The sequence below is a fragment of the Dipodomys merriami genome, unplaced genomic scaffold (genome assembly GCF_024711535.1).
Source record: "Dipodomys merriami isolate MVZ:Mamm:240054 unplaced genomic scaffold, mDipMer1.0.p SCAF_75, whole genome shotgun sequence".
NCBI lineage: Eukaryota > Metazoa > Chordata > Mammalia > Rodentia > Heteromyidae > Dipodomys > Dipodomys merriami.
The window spans coordinates 455,664-467,243 of NW_027206346.1; positions in this window are offsets into that span (position 1 = coordinate 455,664).

Below are 11,580 nucleotides of genomic sequence, written 5' to 3' on the forward strand. Positions count from 1 at the left end.
ACCCTAACCCTCACCTTCACACTAAGCCTAACCCTAACACTCACCCTAATGCTAATCCTAACCCTAACCCTCACCCTCACCCTAACCCTCACCATCAAACTAACCCTCACCCACACCCTAACCCTCACACTCACCGTAAAGCTCACCCTCACCCTAATCCTCACCCTCACCCTAAATATCACCCTAACCCTAACCCTCACCCTAATCTTAATCCTAACCCTCACCCTAAGCCTCACCCTCACCATGACCCTCACACTAAGCCTAACCGTAAACCTAACCCTAATTCTAAACCTAACCATCTCCCTCACACTCATACTAACCCTAATGCTAACCCTAACACTAAACCTCACCATAACCCTTAACCTCACCCTACCGCTGACACTAATCTTCACACTAACCCTAACCCTAATCCTCACCCTAAACCTAAACATAACCCTCACCCTCACCCTAACTCTAATCCTCACCCTTTACCTCACCCTCACCCTGAATCTAATCCTAAAACTAACCCTCACCCTCATCGTTACCCAAACCATAACACTAACCCTATCCCTAAGCCTCATCCTAACACTAACCTTCACCCTAACCCTCACCCTAACTCATAACCTCACCCTAATCCTAACCATATCCCTCAACCTAACCCTCACCCTAACCCTAACCCTCTCCCTAAATCTCTCCCTCACCCTAAACCTCACCCTAACCTTTACCCTCACCCTAACTCTAACCCTAAACCTACCACTCACCCGAAAACTCACCCTAACCCTAACCCTCAACCTAACCATAACCCTAATCCTAACCCTCACCCTCACCCTAGCCCTCATCCTAACCCTAATCCTAACCCTCACCCTAATCCTAACCCTCACCCTCACCCTAACCCTCACACTCACCTTTACCCTCACCCAACCCTATCTCTCATCCTAACCATAACCCTAACCCTAACCACAACCCTCACCCTAACTGTAACCCTAAGCCTCACCCTAATGCTAACGCTAATCCTAACCCTAATCCTCACACTAACCCTAAACCTAACCCTAACCACACTAACCCTAATCCTCACACTAACCGTAAACCTTACACTCACCCTCACCCTAACCCTCAACGTTAACCTAAATGTCACCCAAACCCTAACCCTCACACTCACCCTAACCCTCACCCTCACCCTCACCCTAACCCTCACCCTTTCCCTAAATATCACCCTAACACTAACCCTCACCCTAACCCTAACCGTAACCCTGACCCTAAGCCTCACCCTCACCATCAACCTCACCCTAAGCCTAACCCTAAACCTAACCTTAATCCTAAACCTAATCTTCTCCCTCAAACTCTCTCTAAACCTAATGCTATCCCTAACCCTCACCCTCACCCTCACCTTAACCCTAACCCTAACAATAACCCTAACCCTAAACCTATCCCTAACCCTCACCCTCACCCTAAACCTAACCGTCACCCTCACCCTAACCCTATCACTCAATACTAATACTAACACTAAATACTAACACTAAATACTAACCTAATACTAACACTAATACTAACACTAATACTAACACTAATACTCACCCTAATATTAACCCTAAAACTAGGCCTCACTCTCACTCTAACCCTCACCGTAAACCTTAACTTAACTATAAACCTAACCCTTAGCCTCACCCTAAATTTAACCCAAACCCTAACTCTCACCTTCACCCTAACCCTAACCCTAACAGTATCCCTAACCCTAACCCTAATCCTAAACCTAACCCTCACCCTCATGCTCACCCTAACAATCACCCTAACCCTAACACTAACCCTAAGCCTAATCCTCATCCTAAACCTCACACTAACCGTACGCCTAATGCTAACCCTCACCCCAACTCTCACAGTATCCCTAACCGTAACCCTAACCCTCAAACGCAATCTAACCATCACCCTTTCCTTTACCCTCAACGTAAACCTAACCCTAACCCTCACCCTCACCATCACCCTAACACTAACCCTAACCCTGACCCTCACCCTTACCCTCAGCCTAAACCTAAACCTAACACTAATCCTAACACTAACCCTCACCCACACTCTAACCCTAACCCCCACCTTCACCCTCACCCCCACCCTCACCCTAACCATCACCCTCACCCTAAATATCACCATAACCCTAAGCCTCAACCTAATCCTAATCCTAACCCTCACCCTAACCCTCACCCTAAGCCTAACCCTAACCCTAAACCTAATCCTAAACCGAAACTTCTCCCTCACCCTCAACATAACCCTAACCCTAACCCTCACACTTACCGTCACCCTAACCCTAACCCTAACCCTAAGAATAACCCTACCCCTCACCCTCAACTTCAATCTCACCCTAACTGTAACCCTAACCCTAACAATAACCCTCACACTAACCCTAACCCTAACTCTCACCCTCACCCTAACCCTAAACCTAAGCCTCACCCAAACCCTAACCCTAACCCTAACTCTCACCCTCACCCTAACCCTAAACCTAAGCCTCACCCAAACCCTAACCCTAACCCTAAAGCTAACGCTAAGGCTAACCCTCACCCTCACCCTAACCCTAAGCCTAACCCTAACCTTCAACATCAACTGAACCCTCACTCTAAACCTTTACCACACCCTAAACCTAACCCTCACCCTCACCATATACCTAAACCTAACCCTAACCCACACCATAACGCTAACCGTCAGCCTAAGACTCACCCTTACCCGAAAACTCACCCTAACCCTTACCTTCATGCTAATCCTAACCCTAATCCTCACACTAACCCTAACCATAAACATAAACTTCATCCTAACCCTCACCCTAATCCTTACCCTAAACCCTACCATCAACCTCACACTAGCCCTAACACTCAACCTCACCCTAATCCTAAACCTAACCCTAACCTTCTCCCTAACCCTAACCCTAACCCTAATGCTAACCCTAACCCTCACCCTCACCCAACCCTCACCCTCACCCTTACCCTCACACTAACTCTAACACTAACAATCACACTAAACCTAACCCTAACCCTACCCCTAACCCTACGCCTCAGCCTAACACTCACCCTAACCCTAACCCTAATCCTCACCCTATCCCTAAACCTAAACTTAACCCTCACCCTCAGCCTAGCCCTCACCCTAACCTTAACCCTAAACCTAACCCTCACCCTCACCCTAAACCTAATGCTAACCCTGAACTTCACCCTCACCCTAACTCTCACCCTAACCTTTACCCTCACCTTAACCTAATCCTCACCCTCACCCTTACCCTCACACTAACTCTAACACTAACAATCACACTAAACCGAACCCTAACCCGACCCCTAACCCTACCCCTCAGCCTAACACTCACTCTAAACCTAACCCTAATCCTCACCCTATCCCTAAACCTAAACTTAACCCTCACCCTCAGCCAAGCCCTCACCCCAACCTTAACCCTAAACCTAACACTCACCCTCACCCTAAAACTAATGCTAACCCTGAACTTCACCCTCACCCTAACTCTCACCCTAACCCTTACTCTCACCTTAACCTAATACTCACCCTCACCCTAAAACTCAACCTAACCCTTACACTAACAATCACACTAACCCTAACCCTCACACTAACCCTAACCCTAACCCTCACCCTAAACCTCACCATAACCCTTATTCTCACCCTATCCGTAACCCTAATCCTCACACTAACCCTAAACCTAACCCTAACCCTCACCCTCACCGTCACCATGACCCTCACCCTAAACATAACCCTCACCCACACCCTCACCCTCACCCTAACCCTCACTCTCACCCTAGCATTCACCCTAATCCTAACGATAACCCTAACCAAACTCTCACCCTCAGCCTCACCCTCAGCCTCAGCCTAACCCTATCCCTAAACCTAATCCTAACCCTATCCCTCAACCTCACCCTCACCTTCACCCTAATCCTAACCCTCACCCTCACAGTAACACTTAACCTCACCCTAACCCTAACCATAAACCTCACACTAACCCTAACCCTTACCATCACCCTCATCCTAACACTAATCCCAACCCTCAACCTCATGCCTCACATTCACCCTCAGCCTAAACCTAATCCTAACCCTAATCCTAACCCTAACCCTCACCCTCACCTTCACCCTTATCCTAACCATAAGCCTCACCCTAACCCTAACCCACAGAATAACCCTCTACTTCACCCTAACCCTTACCCTCACCCTAACCTAACCCTCACCTCACCCTAACCCTCAACCTAACCCTAACCCTAACCCTAACCATCATATTAACCCTCACCCTAACTCTAACCCTCACGCTAACCCTCATCCTAACACTCACGCTAACCCTAACCCTCACTCTCACCCTAACACTCACCCTAACCCTAACTCTAAGCCTAACCCTCACCCTCACCCTAACACTCACCCTAAGGCTTACCCTCACCCTAACACTAAGCCTAACCCTAACCCACATAATATCAATAACCCTCACACTAATCCTAACCTTACCGGTAACCCTATAGCTCATCCTACACCTAAAAGTAACCCTAACCCTCACTCTCACCCTCACCCTCACCCTCAGCCTAAACCTAAACCCAACCTAATCCTAACCCTAACCCTCATGCTCACTCTCACCTTAACCCTAACCCTAACTCTAACCTTAACCCTCACCCTCACACTAACCACCACCATAAACTTTAACCTCACCCTAAATCTAACCCTAACCCTAACCTTCACACTAACCCTAACCCTCACCCTCACCATAACTCAAACCCTCACTCTAACCCTCACCCCAAACCTAAACCTAACCCTCACCCTAAACCTAACCCTCACCCTCATCTTCACCCTCAGCCTCACCCTCACACTCACCGTAACCCTATCCCTCACCCTAACCCTAACCCTCACCCACATCCTAACACTCACCCTCAACCTAACTTTCACCCTCACACTAAACATCACCCTAACAGTAACCCTCACTCTAACCCTAACGCTAACCCTCACCCTCACCCTAACCCTTAAGCTAACCATCACCCTCACCCTCACCCTCACCTTAAAACTCACCCTCAGTCTAGCCCTTAGCCTAATCCTAACTGTAACCCTAACCCAGCCCTCAAACTCACCCTCACACTCACCCTCAGCCTAACAATATAACTACACCTAATCCTAACCCTAAACCTCACCATAACCCTCACCTTCACCCTAACCCTAACCCTCACCCAAACCGTAATCCTCAACCTTACCCTAACAGTCACTGTAACCCTAACCCTAACACTAAGCCTAAACCTCACTCTAACCCTCACCTTAACACTAAACCTAACACTCATCCTAACCCTCACCATAACCCTAACCCTAACCCTAACACTCACCCTCAACCTAACACTGACCCTAACCCTTACCCTTATCCTAACCCTAACTCTAACTCTCACACTAACCTAACCCTCACACTAACCCTCACCCTAACACTAACCCTAACACTCACCCTCACCCTTACCCTCAGCTTAAACCTAATCCTTATCCTAACCCAAACCCTCACCTCACCCTCACTCTAGCCCTAACCCTCACCCTCAACCTCACCCTAATTCTAACCCTAACCCTCATCCTAATCTTAACCCCCACCCTAACCCTAAATCTAATCCTCAACCTCACAGTAAAACTAAACCTAACCCTAACCATAACAATAACCCTCACCCTAACCCTCACACTAACCCTAACGCTAACCCTAAACCTCAATCTCAACCAAACCCTCACCATAACCCTGACCCTCACCCTAACCCTAAGCATAACCCTCACAATAAACATTACCCTCACCATAACCCTAATTCTACAACTCAACCTAACCCTCACAATAACCCTAACCCTAACCCTCACCCTAAACCTCACCATCACCCTAACCCTAAACCTAAACCTAACCCTCAACCTTACCCTCACCTTCACCCTAACCCTAACCCTAACAATAACCCAAACCCTCACCCTCACCCTCAACCTTCCCCTAACCCTAAACCTAATCCTAACAATAACCCTCACCCTAACCCTAACCCTAAACCTCACCCTCACCCTAACCCTAACCCTACCCCAAACCCTCACACAAACCCTAACCCTAAACCTAACCCTAACCCCAAGTCTAACCCTCACCCTCACCCTAACTCTAATGCTAACCCTAACATTGACCCTCACCCTAACCCTCACCCTAACCCTTTACCTCACCCTATACCTAATCCTCAACCTCACCATATCCCTAACCATAACCCTAAACCCCACCTTAAACCTAACAATCAGCCTAACACTCACCCTCACCCTAAAGCTCACCCTAACACTTACCCTCACCCTAACCCAAACCCTAACCCTAATCCTGACACTAATCCTAACCCTAACCATAACCATCATCCTAACCGTCACCCTAATCCTAACCCGAAACCCTAACCTCAACCTCACCCTAGCCCTAACCCTCACCCTAACCCAAACCCTAATGTTAACACTAAACCTCACCCACACCCTATCCCTCACCCTAACCCTTGAACTCACCCTAACCCTAACTCTAACAATCACACTAAACTTAACCCTGACCCTAACCCTAACCCTACCCCTCAGCCTAACACTCACCCTAACCCTAAACCCAACCCTAATCCTCACCCTATCCCTAAACCTAACCCTAACCCTCACCCTCAGAGTAGCCCTCACCCTAACCCTAACCTTAACCCTAAGCCTCGCCCTCACCCTAAACCTAATGATAAACCTAAACTTCACCCTCACCCTAACCCTTACACTCACCCTAAACCTAATCCTCACCCTCACCCTAAAACTCACCCTAACACTAACCCTCACCCTAACCCTAACCCTAACACTAACACTAACGATAATCCTAACACTCACGCTAATCCTCAAGCTAATCCTGACCCTAAACAAACCCCTCACCCTCACCCTTAAACTCACCCTAACCCTTACCCTCACCCTAATCCTAACTCTCACACTAACCCTAACCCTCACCCTAACCCTAACCCTAACGCTCAGCCTGACCCTCATCCTAACCATAAACCTAATGCTAACACTCACCCTCACCCTAGCCCTAACCCTAAACGTCACCCTAATTCTAACCCACACCCTAACCCTCACCTGAACCTTAGCCTAACCCTCATCCTAACCCTAAACCTAATCCTAACACTCACCCTCACCCTATTCCTAACCCTAAACGTCACCCTAATTCTAACCCTCACCCTAAGCCTCCCCCGAAACTTTACCCTCAACCTAACCCTAATACAAACATTCAGCCATTCCCTCACCCTAAACCTAACCCTCTCCCTAACACACACACTCACCCTAATCCTCACCATAACCCTTGCAGTCACGCAAACCCAACCCTAATCCTCACACTAACCCTAAACCTAACCCTAACCCTAAACTTCACCCTAACCCTCACCCTCACCCTAACCCTAATCCTATTCCTCACCTTAATGCTAACCCTAAACCTAAACCTCACCCTAACCCTCACCGTCACCGGAAGCCTCACCCATACCCTAACCCTCACCATCACCCTCAACCTCACTCTAATCCTAACCCTAATTCTCAGGTAACCCTAACCCTAACCCTCACCCTACCCCTCACACTAACCCTAACACTACACTGAAACCTCAATCTCACCCTAACCCTCACCCTAACCCTTAACCTTACCCTAACTCTAACCCTAACCCTAACCCTCAAACTCAACCGAACCTTCATACTTACCCTAGCCCTTACCCTAACCCTAATCCTAAACCTCACCCTCACCCTAACCCTCACTCTCACCCTAAACATCACCCTAACCCTAACCCTTACCATAATCCTAACCCTAACCCTCACCCTAAATCTCACCCTCAACATCACCCTCACCCTAACCCTCACCATAATCCTAACCCTAACCCTCATCGTAAATCTCACCCTCAACATCACCCTTACCCTAACCCTAACCCTAACCCTCACCCTAACCCTAACCCTCTCTTAAAACTCACCCTCATCCTAAACCTCACCCTAAACCTTACCCTCACTCTAACCCTATACCTAACCCTAAACCTAACCCTCACCCTCACCAGCACCCTCACCCTAAACCTAACCCTAACCCGAAAAATAAGCCTAACCCTAACCTTAACCCTAAACCTGACCCTCACCCTAACCCTAATCCTCACCCTAAACCTAACACTAACCCTCTCACCCTCAGACTAGCCCACACCCTAACCCTAACCCTAAGCCGAACCCTCAACCTCACCCTAAACCTAATGCTAAGCCTAACCTTCACCCTCACCCTAACCCTCACCATAACCCTGAACCTCACCCTAAACCTAACCCTCACCCTCACCCTAACCCTAACACTCACACTAACGTAAACCTCAGCTTAACCCTCACCCTCACCCTAAACCTCACCCTAACACTTACCCTCTCCCTAAACCTTACCCTCACCCTTCCCCAACCAACAACCTAACCTTAACCCTGACCCTAAAACTCACCCTAACATTTAACCTCACCCTAAACCTAGCACTCATCCTCACCATATCCCTAACACTAACCCTAACCCTCACCTTAAACCTAACCGTCAGCCTAACACAAACCCTCACCCTAGACCACAACCTAACCCTTACCCTCACCCTAAGCCACACTCTCAGCATCACCCTCATCCTAAGCCTAACCCTAAAGCTAACCCTAATCCTAAATCTAAACCTATCCTTCACCCTCTCCCTAACCCTAAATCTAACCCTAAATTTAACCCTCACCCTGACGGTAACCCTAACCCTCACCCTAACAATAACTCTAATCTTAAACCTCACCCTAACTCTAACCCTCACCCTAAATCTAACCCTAAACCTGACACTCACTCTATCCCTAACCCTCACCCTCACCCTTACTTTCAGCCTAACCCTAACCCTAACCCTAATCGTAAACCTTAACCTCACACTCACCCTTAACCTAACCCAAACCCCTACCCTCATCCTCACCCTCGAATTCATCCTAACCCTAATCCTAACACTAACCCTCATCCTAACCCTGACCATCACACTCACCCTAACCCTCACCCTTACCCTAATCCTCCCCCTAACCCTAACCCTCATCCTAACCATAAGCCTAACCATAACCCCAATCCTCACCCTAACCCCCACCATAACACTAAACCTAGCCCTAACCCCCACCCTAACACTAACAAAAACCCTAACCCTTAGCCTCACCCTAACCCTCACCCTAACCCTTACACTCAAGGTCACCCTACCCCTCACACTAACCCTAAACCTCACCCTATCTTTCACCCTAACCCTAATCATCACACTAACCCTATCTCTCACCCTCACCCTAACCCTCATCCTAACCCTTACCCTCACGCTGAATCAACCCTCTCACTAACCATAAAACTCAACCTAACCCTAGCCTTAGCCGTCACCCTCACCCTAACCCTAACCCTAATCCTAACCATAAACCTCATCTTCACCCTCTTCCTTACCCTAACCCTAAACCTCACCCTCAACGTCAACCTCACCCTAACCCTCACCCTCAACCTCACTCTCACCATAACCAAAACCCTAACCTTCACCCTAACCCTAACATTCACCGTAAACTTAACCCGAATCCTCCCCCTTACCCTCACCCTATCACTAACCCTAACCCTAACCATCACCCTAACCCTAACCCTAACCTAATGCTAACCCTAATGTTCACCCTTACCCTAACCCTTACCCTAACCCTTACCCTCAAAATAACCCTAACCCTAAACCTAACCCTCACACAATGCCTAAGCCTCACACTTACCCTAACCCTAACACTAACAAAAACCCTAACTCTAACCCTAAACCTAACCCTCAACCTCAACCTAACCCTAACCCTAACCGTAACAATAACCCTATTCCTAACCCTAATCCTAAATCTCATCCTCACGCTGACACTCACCCTAACCCTAACACTAACCCTAACCCAAAAATAACCCTAACCGTAACCCGAAACCTAACCCTCACCCTAACCCTAAACCTAACCCCACCCCTCAGCCTAATCCTTTTCCTAAACCTAAAACTAAACCTCACCCTAAACCTAAACAACAACCTAACCCTAATCTTAACCCTCACCCTAACCCTCAACCTAACACAAATCCATACCCTAACCCTAACACTAACCCTCACCGAAACTGTAACCCTCTCCCTAAACCTCACCCTAACCTTTACGCTCACCCTAACCTTTACGCTCACCCTAACCCTAACTCTAATCCTCACACTAACCCTAAACCTAATCTTAACCCTAACCCTGAACCTCAGCCTCACCCTAACCGTAACCCTAAACCTAAACCTCACGCTCACCCTAATGCTAACCCTAACCCTAATAATAACCCTATTCCTAACCCTAATCCTAACACTCATCCTCACCCTCAGGCTCACCCTAACCCTAAACCTAACCCTAACCCTAACCCAACAATAACCCTAACCCTAATGCTAACCCTCACCCTAACCCTAATCCTAACCCCACCCCTCAGCCTAATCCTCATCCTAAAACTAAACCTAAACCTAAACCTCAACCTAACCCTAAAGATCACCCTAAACCTAACCCTCACCCTCACCCTCAGCCTCAGCCTACCCCTATCACTAACCCTAATCCTGACCCTCACCCTAACCTTAACCCTCACCCTAACATTCACCCTAACACATGTCCTCACACTAACCCTAACCCTCACCCTAACCCTCACCTTAACCCTAACCTTCTCCATAAACCTCACTCTCACCCTAACCCTCACCCTAAATACTAACCTCACCCTAACCCTAACCTTAACCCTAACCCTAATCCTCACACTAACACTAACCCTAACCCCAACCCTAACCATAACACTCACCCTCACCCTAAACCTCAACTTCACCCTAACCCTCACCCTCACCTTAACCCTCACCCTTTCCCTAAATATCACCCTAACACTAACCCTCACCGTAACCCTAACCCTCATCCTGACCCTAAACCTCACCCTCACAATCACCCTCCTCCTAAGCCTAAACCTAAACCTAACACTAATCCTAAAACTAACCTTCTCGCTCACCCTCACACTAACCCTAATGCTAACCCTAAACTTAACCCTCACCCTCACCCTAACCCTAACCCTAATCCTCACACTAACCCTAACCTTAACCCTAACCCTATACCTCACTCTAATCCTCACCCTCACCCTAACCCTAACCCTATCACTCACCCTAACGCTAACCCTAACCCTAAACCTCACCCTAACGCTCATGGTCACCTTAACCCTCACCGTCACCCTAAGCCTCACCCACACCCTAACCCTCACCCTCACCCTAAAAATCACTCTAACCCTAAATTTCACCATAATTCTAACCCTAACTCTCACCCTAAACCTCACCGTCAACATCACCCTCACCCTAAGCCTAACCACAAACCTAAACCTAAACCTAAACCTAACCCTCTCTCTCACCAATACCCTAAACCTAACCATAACCCTCACCCTAACCCTAACCCTCTCCCTAAAACTCACCTTCAGCCTAAGCCTCACCCTAAACCTTACCCTCACCCTAACCCTAAACCTGACACTCACCCTTACCCTCAGCCTAAACCTAACATTAACACTAATCCTAACCCTGAAGCTCACCCTCACCCTGAACCTAACCCAAACCCTAAATCTCACCATCACCCTCACCCTAA